This window comes from Ambystoma mexicanum, chromosome 1p, assembly GCF_040938575.1.
Source record: "Ambystoma mexicanum isolate Mex_15411 chromosome 1p, UKY_AmexF1_1, whole genome shotgun sequence".
In the NCBI taxonomy this organism is placed as follows: Eukaryota; Metazoa; Chordata; class Amphibia; order Caudata; family Ambystomatidae; genus Ambystoma; species Ambystoma mexicanum.
Genome location: NC_090921.1, coordinates 1,205,123,221 through 1,205,137,627, shown reverse-complemented (window position 1 = coordinate 1,205,137,627; position 14,407 = coordinate 1,205,123,221).

Here is a 14,407-nt window from a genome sequence, read left to right as displayed (position 1 = left end):
TTGCTAGTGCTATGAACCTACTTCCATGCCCTGCAGGGCCCTTATACGAGACCTGGGGATGCAGACTGCTCCCCTCTTGTATTTTATATAGCCTTGTATGGGGTTTGCCTTATTTGGAAGCACTTGGGGGGGGGGGGATAGGCTCATTTCCATCCCCACAACGCCTGGATTTAGACAGTGACAAATGGACAAGAAAGATAAAAGAGGACACACAAAACTCGTCTGTATTGCAGGTAGAGAATGATGCGTAGCTGCATTTAGAAGATCGGGTGTGAGAAGCAAAGGAGGAACAAGAGAAACAGAGGCAAGCATGAAGAGAGGGATAAAGAATGGGGAAAGCACCAGATAAATGAAGAGCAGGACAAATGATGTTCACTGTCGACAGCAGAGTTGTCGAGGACCCACAAGTGAGACTGCCAGCAGAAGTTAATGTGCAGAGGCAGAGGGGGGACCAACCAAGCATGCGGGATACAGTGAGTGAACAAATCAGAAGAGATATTGCACCCTAAAAGTACTGATTATAATTCATTGCATGGGAATGAGGACGAGGAATGAGAGGATAATGAAGATGAATTTGACGATTTCCAGGGTGGCAACCAGCAAATGGAAGGAGAGAGGCTACCAACGCCTCCTTTCCTGTGCCCCCAGTAAATGTAAGAAGAGAATCATTATATTGAGATAGGCTTCAATGCCAGCCAGGCCTTATGGCCATGGAAACACCAAAAACAGTAAAGATAGTACCCACACAACTTCCCTTAGTCACCATTATTCAACAGCACCACAATATAATTTAATCTACAGAGTATGAGCTGGTAGTGTAAATGGAAAACACAGTAGCCACCACTTGCCCGTCACTCACATTCCCCTCCACTGCCTATGCTGCCTTGTTGACTGGGACAGAGATGTTATCCGTTGAATCCACTATGGTCTGGTGCTGATTTTGTCACTGTTCTTGCAAAAGAAATGATATAGTCGACTCGGATTTGGTGCCCATTAATGAACTTCAGTTTCTCAATATTAGATACGGGAGAGGTCTAAAGATGCAGATCGAGTGGAGGGGAGAAGGGAGGAAAGGGGCAGCCTTCCCTCATGGCTCCCTTCAACTTCTTCAATCTGCTCTAGGTAGTCCCAACTCCCATGCCATGCTGTAGGGTTCCCTGCTGCATGTACCGGCCTCCTGGTCCTTCCCCTGTTGTTCCCCTCTGCTGTTAAGCAGGGCTCCATGTAAACACCTGCGGCCCCTTGACAGGCTGTATTTGTGGGTGATCAACCTTGCAATGTCCACAATTAAAGGGACACTTTAGCATGCATCTTCCTTGCCCCAGTACTAGAGAGGTAAAAGAGCATAGTCTTAATTTCTCTTAGTCGCCTCTTCTTTGTTCCAGTACTGTCAAGTTTCAGTTGTGGAGACATCAGAGCAGCTGGATTACAAAAGCCCATACATGTTGGGAAAGGGTTTGTTTGGCTGTCAATAGGGAAAGGAGGATACCATATCTCACCCAAGGGCACCCCACTCGAAGTCCCCAAGGACCCTCCACCCACATGATACTCCCTCGCTTCTTTGCCCCCAGGGTCGGGATCCAATAACAATGGCCTTTCCCTGGCCACCTGTGCAGAGGATCCAAGGGGTCTGGGAGTGAGAACAACCCCAGGTTTCTCACACACCCTAGAGCCCTCAGTCGGGAATGCAACCACTTTAACCCTAAAACTAGAGTCAACAAATTACACCAAATGACACTCAATGTTTTCTCGATGTTTTCTTTCTTGACTTTTTACATGGTTTACTCTGAAAGGTTTTCATCAGTTCACTCACCAGCTTCACAATGTATAACTCACTGATGTTATCATATTCCATTGCTCTTCCAGACAGGTTCATTTCAAGCATGTAGATCAATAGAAGTACCTTATTCAGTGAAAACGAGCTTTGACCCATGTGCTGCATGGCTTCCTCAAAGAGTTGTAGAAAATAGTAGGCATTGTGCATGAGCTAGCACTGACTTGGCGTACATAGGTCTAATGCAATGCCCGAATTTGACTGTAGCTGTATGCATGTATTAATGAATTCACGGCATTACTTTGCTCCTACAGCTGGTCAATCATATGCTGTGTTCAATTACAGCATGTTTGAACAGATAGTTGAAACTGGTGGTGTGGGAGTTGTGCTGCATCTGTGAGGCAGTCAGAACATTTCTAGTAGTGTATTGCCAGCTGAAATGAAAGCAGATCTTGTGTGCCACAGCAAGCATTAAAAACAGGGGAGCGACCAATGAGAAAACATCTCACCTGGATCGAGACAATGCCCTCCTCAAAGGTCCCCCGTCATCTGCCCAACTGCCCTTGAGAGGTGTACCTACACGGGCTGCACGCCTCATCAAGGGTTGATGCAAATATGACCACATCACCTCGGTCTGCATTGACCTTCACTGGCTCCCACTGCATGCACAAATCACCTTCATGTCTTGCTGCATCATTTATAAGGCAGTCACTCTCAAATCTCCCATTTAACTCATGGGAAAACTCAGTACCTCAAGCAGATATTGCACCACCAGAAGCCAGGACACATGCTGACTTGAAATCCGCTGCTGCAAAAAGGAAAGGACCAGAATTGAAGACTTCTCTTCCTACGCCCCAATACTATGGAACCTTCTCCCCATCAGAATCAGACACGCCCCCACACTCCTACAGTCCAGCCACTTCTTCAAGGCGTCTTTCCTCCGCAACACGTAGCCCATCACATCGTCCAGCTCCACCTTACTCGCACAACGCTGTCTGTTCCTCTACTCCTTTCCACCCTGTACAGCTGTACCCTTCCTCTGTGCCCCTCTGTATCCTCCCCCTCGCTGAATATCTATTCTGTTGTTACCTCTGAAAAGCACTCCATTATGCATCTGTAATTTTGCATACCCCTGTAAAGCGCTCCGTTGAGTAGCTGTATTGTGGTACACCCCTGTAAAGAACTCCGCTGTTTCTCGTAGCTAGGTCTGCACTTATTAAATACCATAATAATAATATAAATAGTAATAATAATAATAATGTCACCACAAGGGCTAGAACATGTGCAGAACATAGCACAAGCATTGGGTTCCAGAGACTTAATACAGCAATGGCATTCAATCCATTGTCTGCTGCCATACAGCCCAATGATAGTTGCTTTGAAGTTAGCCACTCTGCTACCACCTGCTCCACCGTATCCCAGATGGATGTTCCTATGAGGTGCTCCTGACATCAAAATCTTGCATACACAATGTGGCTTGTTGGTGGGCAGTATCCAGCTGCTTGGATGACTTTCCTTTCTCCCCACTAGAGGGTAAGGGACCCAAAGTGCTGTGACAGCCATGTAATCAGTGCTTTGCCCACTCGTCCATATACACAAAGTAAAGTGGACTCCCCCCTTCTGATATCACTACAAGAATTACAGAAGCATGCAATGCAGATACAGCTTTGTGTGGAAACTAAGTCCGACATTGAATTTTCAAGTGGACATCAGCATCTGCCATCAGCTCTCTGACATCTTTGTTGTCAACAAAGGTATATGATGGAAGGTCTGGTGCCTGCATTAAATCCTATTTATTTTCAAGCAGCTGTACTCATTGATGGTTATGATATTTCTGACTGAGATCAAATGGCTTGCTGAGACTTGGCTGGTATGTAAACACTGTTCTGCTACAGGTACCTTGTGTTTGGGTGCTGCTGATGGACCTAGAAGACAACCTACTTTGCTGTGGGACTGACACATTGCACCCTTTTCTGATTCCAACAGGAGGGAAAGTGTTATCATGATGCTTGAGGTTTGTTGGCTTCTAGAGATATGCTGTGTAAAATATTGGTCTCACTCTAGTGCATGGTCACATCACATGCACCTGCAATGATGATGTGGCCAGACATTTCCCTGGCTTCCCACGGAACACACATTTTCTGCACAGAGTGCAGGCGGCAAGATGTTGCTCTTAACCCTGTGCAATATGGATCCGCATTTAAGATGTGTGCTGAGGACTCTCAGTAGGTAACATTGTCTTCTGAGCTGAGGCAAAAGAAGTGGTAACAGTGCCATTCCTAATGCACATAGGTCTTGTGGTACTTGTTTCCATGATTGTCTGGTAGTTGCTCTTGTTGATTGAGCTATGCTACTACCACCTCAGGATCTTTAAGGTGCTCCCTATTTAACTCAACCCATCAACCCACTAGCTCCAATTGTTTCCCTCTCCTCTCTTACTTTGTCTCTACTTTGACACAGCTTATTTCCTCTCACATTCTCATCCAACTGCCTCACCTCTTGACCCATTTCTCTCATTTTTAATTTCCATGATATATACTTCTCTTCTACGTTTTCTGACCTTTTTGTAATTCTTCCTTTCTCCTCTTCTATTTTTACTGCTTTATTGAAATATGGGACTATCATCCCTATTTTCTAGAAACCTTCCCTCAACCCAACATTTCCCTCCACTTTCTGACCTATCTCACTTCTTCCATTACTTTCCAAACTTCTTGAAATTGTTGTCTACCCCCAGGTCTCTGTATTTCTCAACCAGCGCTGCACACTTCCTCTCCACCAATCTGGCTTTTGCCCATGTCACTCTCTCTACAGAAGCATCCTTACTGCACGTCTTGAATCCTCCCCTAAGATTAAAACCTCTTCTATTCTTATATTTCTGTATCTTTCAGCTGCATTTGAAATGGTGGAACACCCTACTCTTCTATCTTTGCTAGTCTCTCTTGGCCTCTTGGGTATGTGCTCCAATGGTTTTTTCCTATCTCTTTGTTTCTAGGGCTGGCCACTCTTCCCCATCCCATCCATTATTCGTCTGTGTCCCTCAAGACAATGTTTGCTGCCCCTACCTTTTCTCTCTGCCCTCTTCTTCTCTCTTGCTTAATCGACTCCTTTAACTTCTCATAACATTTTTACACCTAAGATTCACAGATTTTCTTTTCCTTTTCTTCATTCTCTGATTCTCTCCATTCCACTGTTTCCTTCTGTCATTCTGCTATACAATCTTGGATGAACTCTCACTTTTTCAAACTCAACCCTTCTATAACAGAGATCATCTTCTTTCCTTCCTCCCATCCCCTCGCTACTCCTCCCACTGGCCTACTCTTTCCCCCCTCCGACCTTTTCTTTTCATTTTTAGCTCGGGGGCTTGGTGTCTTGTTCTTCCTCTCTATTTATAACACTACTCGCACCTCTCATTTTTATCTTTATAACCTTTGTTGTGCTCACTCATTCCTCTCCTTTCATACTACCAAGCTCCTTATATCTTCATTCATCTTCTCATACCATGACTACCATTCCTCTATTTTTGTCAGTTCCCACCCTCCTTCCTTGCCACACAATGCTCTATATGCAATTCAGCTATCCAGCTCCTCTTCCAACTACCACCTCAAACCTCAATTTCATGCTCCCTTCTTTCCATTTCACTTCTTCTCTTTCCATTTCACTTCTTCTCTTTCACTCAAATATTCCCTTCCACTTTCTCTATGTTGTGTATAAATGTCTCTTTTTCTCTGCCCCTCTCAATCTCTCCTCATTACTCTCAATTTTCTCTCCTTCCCTCAATCTCCATTCCCAGTTTCTCTTTCTTCTTACTGTTCCAAAGTTCCCCTGTACACCCTCAGCCAAACCCTGGTAACCCTTTGCTTGCCTGTCTGCTCCTCGATGTCCTATTATACTTTTTATTCTTGTCTTAAATCTCATATTCTATTGTCTCTTACTAACTCTTAACTTTGCAGTTGCTTTGATCTATATGTCCTGCACTCATTGATATTGTACTTTTATTATTGTAATCATTGTACAGCACTTTGGTGAATACGTTTTTCAATTTCAATAAAATCCAAACATTAAAATGCAAATCTGATCCTTCTGCCAGAGATTCGGTGGCAGTCTCTCCATGTGGCTCCTCAAGAGACTCCTGCAGGACTTGGATGTGTACGCTGGTCTATTGCAACTATTGATCAATGGATACATTTCCAGACGTGCCATATTCTGATTTTAGGGAATTTGGGGTTTGGACTGGCTGAAAACATCTAATGTTATGTTATGTTACACTTTCTCATAAAGCGCGTGTTCGCCTGGGCATCATGGCACTTAGGTAGAGCCAGGCAGGAGCAGTCTAAGCAAATGATGACATTGGAAAGACTAGTTGCCACCCCACAGCCTTAGTTTTAATGCTGTAGTACTTGCTGTACCAGTGGTGCATATACACATTGTGGTTATCAAGTATTTGTGTACTAAACTACTAACCAAGATCCGTGAATTCCCAGTAAATGCAGCAGTAATAGTTTTGCCACAGAATTGTGCAACATTTCCATTGCACCTTCCTCTCCCTTCCCACATTCCGCCTTTTGCTACGAGGGTGTTATTTAGTGTTTATTTCTGCCTCAAACATTACATACATTGGCAGCCTCTTTTTAAAACCACAACCTCCAAATATTGTTGGGGCATCCCCAAAATATGCTCTTCCCAAAACAATTCAACTGCTTTTTTTTGTGTGTGTGTGTTCCGTTTGAAACAACCAGACACAGCTCTAACTCCTCCTCTGGCCTACTGCTGACATTGTGCTCAAGCAATCAGGTGCGGTTTTGCATCACAGAGCCAATGAACCTGCTTCTATTTGCCCACCAATAGCTGCAGCAATTGTTCTGCCCTCACTCCTAAAATGTTCGCCTTCCCAAAGAACAATTGAATTAGTTGTTTTGTCTGTGAGCACACACATTTAAATAAGCTGGCCCTGCACTAATTCTTCCTCCAGACAACTCCGCACAGTGTACTGAAGCAGGTAGTGTGTTGTGGTACTCAGCCAATCAACCTGCCACTAATTGCTCTCCAACAACTCCAACACTTTTTCTGTCCCCCACATTTTTTTTCTTTTCCCTCAAAGGTGTGGCAAACAAATTGAATTCAACTGCTTGTGGGTGAGTGTGTGTTGAATTACGCAGCCTCAGTGCATACATGCAAAGTAAATTGTGTAGGTGCCTAGCAGAAAAACTGAAATTTCTCAAAGAAAATCCACAGCCAATCAATATGTAACTAATGTCTACCACCACTGAACACAAGCATTTTTACAGCCCCGCAAGTGTGTTATTGTTCCCCCATAGTTTTATCAAATAAATTAAATTCAGCGGTTTCTGTGTGAGCACGTGTTTAACCAATCAAAAAGTATATTGTTGCGTTGCCTGGCAGAGAAAGTGAAATCTCAAAGACTAGCCTGCCTTTCTATAAAAAGATTGCTTTTAGGTGCTATTAACAAAAATAACAAACATATATTCTGTTGTCTGCTGCCTAAAATCATCCTATTAATGGTCCCTCCTATAATATTATTTGTTAGCTTTACAAAAACTCCATACAAAAACTCCATCCTTATTCCTTCCTCAATCCTTGTGCCTGGATTTACCGAAGTATATGTTATAGGGACAAGTAAACAACATATTTAGAAATCCCCATTTTTACAGGTGTCTGTTGGTTCTCTTTCTGTGCATGGAACTTTAATTTGTACAGGAAAAAAACACAATAGTAGTTCACCTTTTCTCTCTACAACCTTGTTATTTTCCTAAACTGAACTTTGTAGTGCACACTTAGATATAGCAGAAGTCCACAACAATAAACACATCAAGGTCATTAACATTATCATACGTCCCGCCCATATCGTCTCTTGCATCATTTTCTGAAAATCTGAAATCCTTTGCGCTGATATTTCCAAGCTGAGGGTGTATTTGCTTTCATGTTAAAACAAAAAAGAAAATTAGATCAAGATCAATGGCAATCAGCACACTTTAGAAATGAACAATGATGTCCATGTGTTATTCTAGTGCCCCAGCACCAGTATAACTAGGACGCTTCTACTTGAATCCCTGTGGCTTTAAGAACAGTAATGAGTATCGCAGAAGAAGGGGTGGCATGGCTGTAGCAGGCCTATGAGCAAGTCATGAAACAGAGCAATTTCCCGGTGAAGTGCTAACCAGCCATCTCTCCTTGACCAATACTGCGACAGCATTTGAATCTGCACTGGGTGGGCTTCGAGATATTGCACAATATTCGCTTACCTTCCCCTGGAACTTAGATTTACACAATGCATTCTTAGATCCGAAATTCATTATTTTTCCAGGACATAATAATGGTCTTTAAAACGGACACAGGTTTCAAGGTTGGGGATCGAGTATGGCACTGACATCCAAGACTGATGTGCAAAAAATGCATGGGTGTTTAACATCACATTAACTCTTATTATTTAATGTTCACATATTGTGCACTGACTGGTTAGATACATACTCTCTGGGGTAATAAGGGCATTAATGTACAGAGAAAGATCTGAATCTCTTCCACTTCTTGTCAATACCGTTTCAAAATGAATCCTTTCATCATCTCTGATGAGAGAAAGTACAGCAGGTAATTTGGATTGTACTCAGGATGTCCAAAGGGCTCGAATAGTGTAATGCAGACATCTCCTTCACTCCATTAGATACTTCCTTACCAAAAGATTCCCCACCCCATAAATAACCCAAACACCAATATATGCCCATACAACACAACCCATCTGAAACTCACACATCCCACTATCCACCTTCAACCCCCACCAATCCAAAACGGATTCCCCATCACCTAACGGCAATAATCATTATGGAAGTACACCAGCAATAGGCATTTATAAATAACCCTGAGTTACCCACCCCTAACACCAGACCCCACCAGATGCTAAACCAGCCAAAAGAGACATCCACACACTTCCCAATTGTAAACATTGGAGAAAATTAACACTGATTATCCCATCAGACATCTCATCAATACACCCACACCGTACAGTCTACCATTCTTGCCCTGCTATTTGGCACAACCCAGACACTGTCCCCAGAAAATCACATAGCTCATCCATCAGACATCTATCCATATAACCCTCCACACTATCTGATAATCTCAGCCTGTCATAAAACACTTGTAAATCCATTCTGACATCCTCCCAAAACTCAAACACTCCCAGATATTCACTGGTACTTATGCACCCCTTAAAATAATCCATTCAAGAGAATAACTGCTGCTTTACGTGCCTCACAATGCATTTCAGGATAGGCTTTCTGCATAGCTACCATTATCTGCCTTTGGCAGAGTTGCTTGACTGATATGATATGATATGGCATTTATAACGTGCCTATACGCAAGGGAGCCAGTGCAGAGATTTGAATCCTGGAGAGATACGATCCCTGGGCTTGAGGCTAGGACAAGTCTTGCAGTCCTGTTCTGGATGAGTTGCAGAGGGCGGGGAGTGGAAGCACGCAGAATTAGAAAGAGGCTGTTGCAATAGTCCAACCTAGAGAGAACCAGAGCTCTGGAGACAGTGAGCTTCTGGGGGAAGGAGAGGAAAGGAAGAATACCTCTGAGGAGGTGCAGCAGGTAGTGTGACTTCTTAGAGACGTCTGAGATGTGAGGAGTGAAGGAGAGTGTGGAGTCGAAGATGACCCCAAGGTTTTTAGCCTCACAGGTGGGAGCAGGAAGAGGGCCAAGAGAGGCCGGCCAGAGAGTGACAGGAAAGGAGGGAGTGGATGTGCCAATGAGGAGAATCTCGATCTTGCTGGCATTAAGGCATAGATCATTGGTGGCACACCACTCCTGGATGGCAGACAGACAGTCGGAGATGAGAGAGGGAGAAGAGGTGGCTGGAGGTAGCCTGAAAATGAGCTGAGTGTCATCCGCATAGCACTGCAAGTTGGGCCAGAGCGCCGCAATGCTGTGGGCAAGAAGTGCCAAGTATTGGTTGAACAGCCAGGGAGAGAGGTTAGACCCCTGGGTAACACCACAGGTATAGATAAAAATAGAGGAGAGGAAGGACCCAAGTTGAACCTGGGAGGGTCGATCAGAGAGGAAAGAAGTCAGACACGCCAGGACCTGACCGGTGATACCCAGGTTATCACAGAGATGGTTGAGCTGGATGGCATGGTCGACTGTGTCAAAGCCAGAGGAGAGATCAAGTAAGATGAGGACACAGGGGGTGTTGGAATCAAGGTTGGAGAGCAGGTCTTCATGGAGGTTTAGGAGAGTAGTTTGCATACTTCTGGCGGCTCTGAAGCCAGACTGATGATCATGGAGACAACCAACAGATTCAGTGTGAAGATTAAGCTGGGAGATGGCCAACTTTTTCAAGAGTTTGCCCAGGAAAGGAGTGATGGAGTTTAGGCAATAGTACCTGGGCAAGACGGGTCGCCAGAGGGTTTCTTAAGGAAGAGGGTGCACGAGGGACTGCTTCAGGGGGTATGGGAAGACTCCAGTGGCGAAGGAGTGGTTGCAGAAGTCGGCCAGAGCAGGAGCCAGGGAGTCAATGTGGTCCTTGATGGTTTTGGAGGAACAGGAATGAACCTGTTTTGATGAGACTTTCATAGATCGGACTTGTCTAGAAACCTCGTCTGGGGAGAACAGGGGAAAGGAAGAGAAGGAGGGAGGAAAGGTGGCTGAGGAAGGGCCAGAGGAAGAGCAGGGAGTAGAGGGAGGAAGGGGAGAGGAGGAGAGAGAGGACAGGATGTCCTGAGTTTTGGAGATGAAATGAGAAGCCAGTGCCGTGCAGAGGGCTTGGGAGGGGACAGGAGAGGTAGAGACTGCGACAGGATTGGCCAGTTCCTTGCAGATTTTAAAGAGTTCAGCCGAGTTGGTAGATGCCGCAGAGATGCAGGCTTGGATGTGAGCTCTCTTCTTGGTGAGGACATAGAGCCGGTATTGCCTTTGGAGCAGATGGCAGGCCAGTTTGTCAGAGGATGTACCAGAAGCACGCCATTTACTCTCAGCCACCCTGCAGTTGTGTTTGAGGGTGACAAGGTGAGAGTCGTACCAGGAGTTGCACTTGGCTTTGGGCTTTAGGCAGATCCTCATGACAGGGGCAAGAACATTGAGAGTATCAGCTATAGCAGAGTGGAGCATGGAAAGGGCTGTGTCAGGGTCAGACAAAGGGGGAGGGGGTGAGAAAGTGGCAGCGGAAGCCTCAACTGACACGCGCTTCATGGGTGGGATGCCCGAGAAGGTGGGTGGCAGTCCTGGAGTTGGCTTAGCCTGAGGGGTTGAGAGGGTGAGCTGGAAGGCAAGGAGAAAGTGATCACTCCAGGAGAGAGGAGTGCTGAGAGGGGTAGAAAGGGGAAGGTCTGAGGAGATCAGAACATCCAAAGTGTGCCCTGCAGAGTAATTCGGAGCAGAGGGGAGAATAGAGAGTGAGAGAGAGTCGCAAAGGTTGCGAAAGAGTCCAGAGGAAGGACAGGAAGCATCCAGGAGGATGTTGAAGTCTCCGAGAAGGAGGAATTGAGTGGTCGAGGCAAGCAGAGAGGGAAGCAGAGAGGTCCACCCAATCATGAAAGGAAGGAGGAGGTCTGACCAGGTGGCTGATAGATAGTAGCCACAGTCATTTAATGGCTAGGAGAGAGAGAGAGAGAGCCTGCACACGAGGCATTTGAAAGAGGAGTAGGCCTGCATATGAATGACAGAGGCAGGAAACCACTCAGGGAAGATCAGGGCAACACCTCCTTCAGAACCAGAACGGTTGGATCTGGGCACGGAGAGGATCTTGTAGCCGTCAGGGAGGAGAGTGTCAAAGCTCGTGACAGAGCTGGCCGTGAACCATGTTTCGGTGAGACCAAGGACATCGAGGTCAAGTTCCTAAAGAAGGCGGCAGATGTCAGAAGAGTGTTTGACAGCCGATTGAGAGTTTAGAGTGGCAATGTGGAAAAGAAACCCAGGGGGGGGGGGCAGAAAGGGAAGGAATACAGAGCAAGGAAGCCAAGGAGGAGGCAGCAGGGGGAGGCAAGGAAGCCAAGGAGAGGGGACAGCAGGAGGAGAGAGGAAATTGATGAGGCACGGGAAGCATCTATCGAAGAGGAGAAAGTTGGCCTGAGGGCATTGGACCATGACAGTGCCATTCACATAAACATTAATGATGACCTTAGAGGAGTGGAAGGAGGCCAGGAGGGCCTCCCACCGGGTGCCACCATTAATGGAAGAGGAGGAGGAGGGAGACCTGGGTTAGAGACCGGGATGTCCTTTTTAAACTTCTTCCTACCAGATTTAATGAAGAGAGCAGGATAGTCAATGGAAAAGCAGTTAGAGAAGATAGGAGAGACAGAGAGCACCATATATTAGGTATGGAGAGGAGAGAAGAGGAAGGGAGAGGGAAGGGCAGAATCTAGGGAAGGACACAGGGTGCAAGCAGACGAGACAGAGAGAGACAAGTTGAAATTGGACCGACGACAGACACTGAGATATTAAGACTATTCACGATGCTGTTTTAAAAACAGGACAAAAACCACCTAAGTTTGAGAATCCTGAAAATAGGGGGAAAAGGCCTAGGTTTCACAATGCAGTTGTAAATACATTTGCAATGCAGTTTTAAAAACAGGACAAAAACACACCCAAGTTTGAGAATCCTGAATAGAGGGGGAAAAAGGCCTAGGCTTCACAATGCAGTTTTAAATACTTTCACAGTGCAGTTTTAAAAACAGGACAAAAACACACCTAAATTTGAGAATCCTGAATAGAGGGGGAAAAAGGCCAAGGATTCACAAGGCAGTTTTAAGTACTTTCACAGTACAGTTTTAAAAACAGGACGAAAACACACCTATGTTTGAGAATGGGCTAGGTGGGCAAGGGTATGCAGGGAAGTGTGCGAGTCAACCCTGGTAGATGGCTGTCAACTGGCTACCCCTGCGGACACCTGCAGACACAACCAGGAGCCGCCCTTTGCCTAGGGGCCCTTAGCCGTGGGGGCTGCCAGGCAGGGTCTGCCCTGGGAAGGTCAGTAATGAGGAAGGGGCGGCCAATGAGGGTGGTGGGCGAGCTGGAAGGCGGGAGGGATGGAGAGAGGGGAACAGGCACAAACAAACACAAAGGGAGAAGGGAACAACAAGGTAAATGACACGAAGGAAGCAGCAAACAAATTATCAAAGTCTCAAGGAAGGTCTTACTGGCACAATGAGCTGGCCTGCAGTCACGCGCTCAGCAAAGGAGGAATCAATGGCGAGCGTGGTGTGCTGCAGTACCGGGAAGCCAACAGGAAATCCCAGCAGCCAATCAGGTCGGTGGGCGGGCTGGAAGACGCGAGGGAGGTAGGGGAACAGGCACAAACGAACACAGAGGGAGAAGGGAACAAAAAGGCAAATGACACAAAGGAAGCGGCAAACAAAATATCAAAAGGCCCAAGGAGGGACTTGCCGGCACAATGAGCTGGCATGCAATCACCCGCTCAGCCAAGCAGGAATCAATCAATCAATGGGGTGGAGGGGAATAAAGGCGAAAAGATATCCTACTGGGGTGAGAAGCAGTCTGTGGAGCAAAGAGGTGAGATCTTTTATAGCAGAATGGAGATGTTCAATCAAATAAAGGCCTACATGACAAAAAAAGCCATACAAGTAAATAATAGTAAAAGGGGTGATGCAAGCAGGAATAAGGCTGGCTTGATAAGGACTGTCTTGAATGTAAACACACTTGCACAGGCAATAGAAGCAGCCACAGAGAGCTATAGTGCAGTTTGCTGAAAGTTAGGGAACTGAGAAGATCTATCAGGAATCTCATTACCATCCATAAGCAAGAGGCACTAGAAAAGGTTTGGCAGTATTTGTTAACTGGTATTCAGCAGAATGAATCTGAGTTTTGGGTGCTAATAACCTGGGTGACAGTGACTACATCCCTTCTCTATGATCTGACATAGGAACACACTCCTGGAGGGATCACTACCAGAGGTTTATTCTCCTCCCTCTGGTTTGTGGCCCGCAGAGACATATCAACCTTGGGACAACTATGGAACAGGGGTTTAATATCCCTACCTGATACATGAGGTCGGTTACATGTGCCTACTTGGAACAGCGGACTGGGAAGGCAGTTGGGGGTGGTGTCATCCCAGGGGGCTTACCATTGGCCAACTCTGACATCTGGGCTTTGGTGGTATCTAGGCACGCATTAGCATGGTTTGTACTGTTTTTTAGAGAGTCGTCTTATTTCGACTACTACATTTAATTTAATATAGGAGGATTCTTAATGCTACCTAAGAAGTTTGCAGTTCTAGATTGTTTTTGATCATAACCTTATCATGGAAGACTTCTATTTATCTGTGCTTTATTTACCTAACACAGGTCTTTGACGTATGACCTCTTCAGATACATTTGAAGACATTGTTATTTTTTATAAAGCTCAGTTCAGCCCAGACTCTCTCCATCAGCAAAAGCCATCTGAAAAAGGTAGCGGCTATACAGCAAGTAGACAATCGCCCATGGTTTAGGTCTACCAAAAGGTGCATGGGGCACTGGTGATGTCCAGTTTCTGGTTTAAGACAGATGAGACCACAAAGGATGTTAAAGAAAATATGCACCGTACCGGGACCCCCATGAAAATGTAATGCTAGATAATGTACTGATGATACCTTGACAAAATATGCAGAGAAGAGGCTGTGGGAGGATA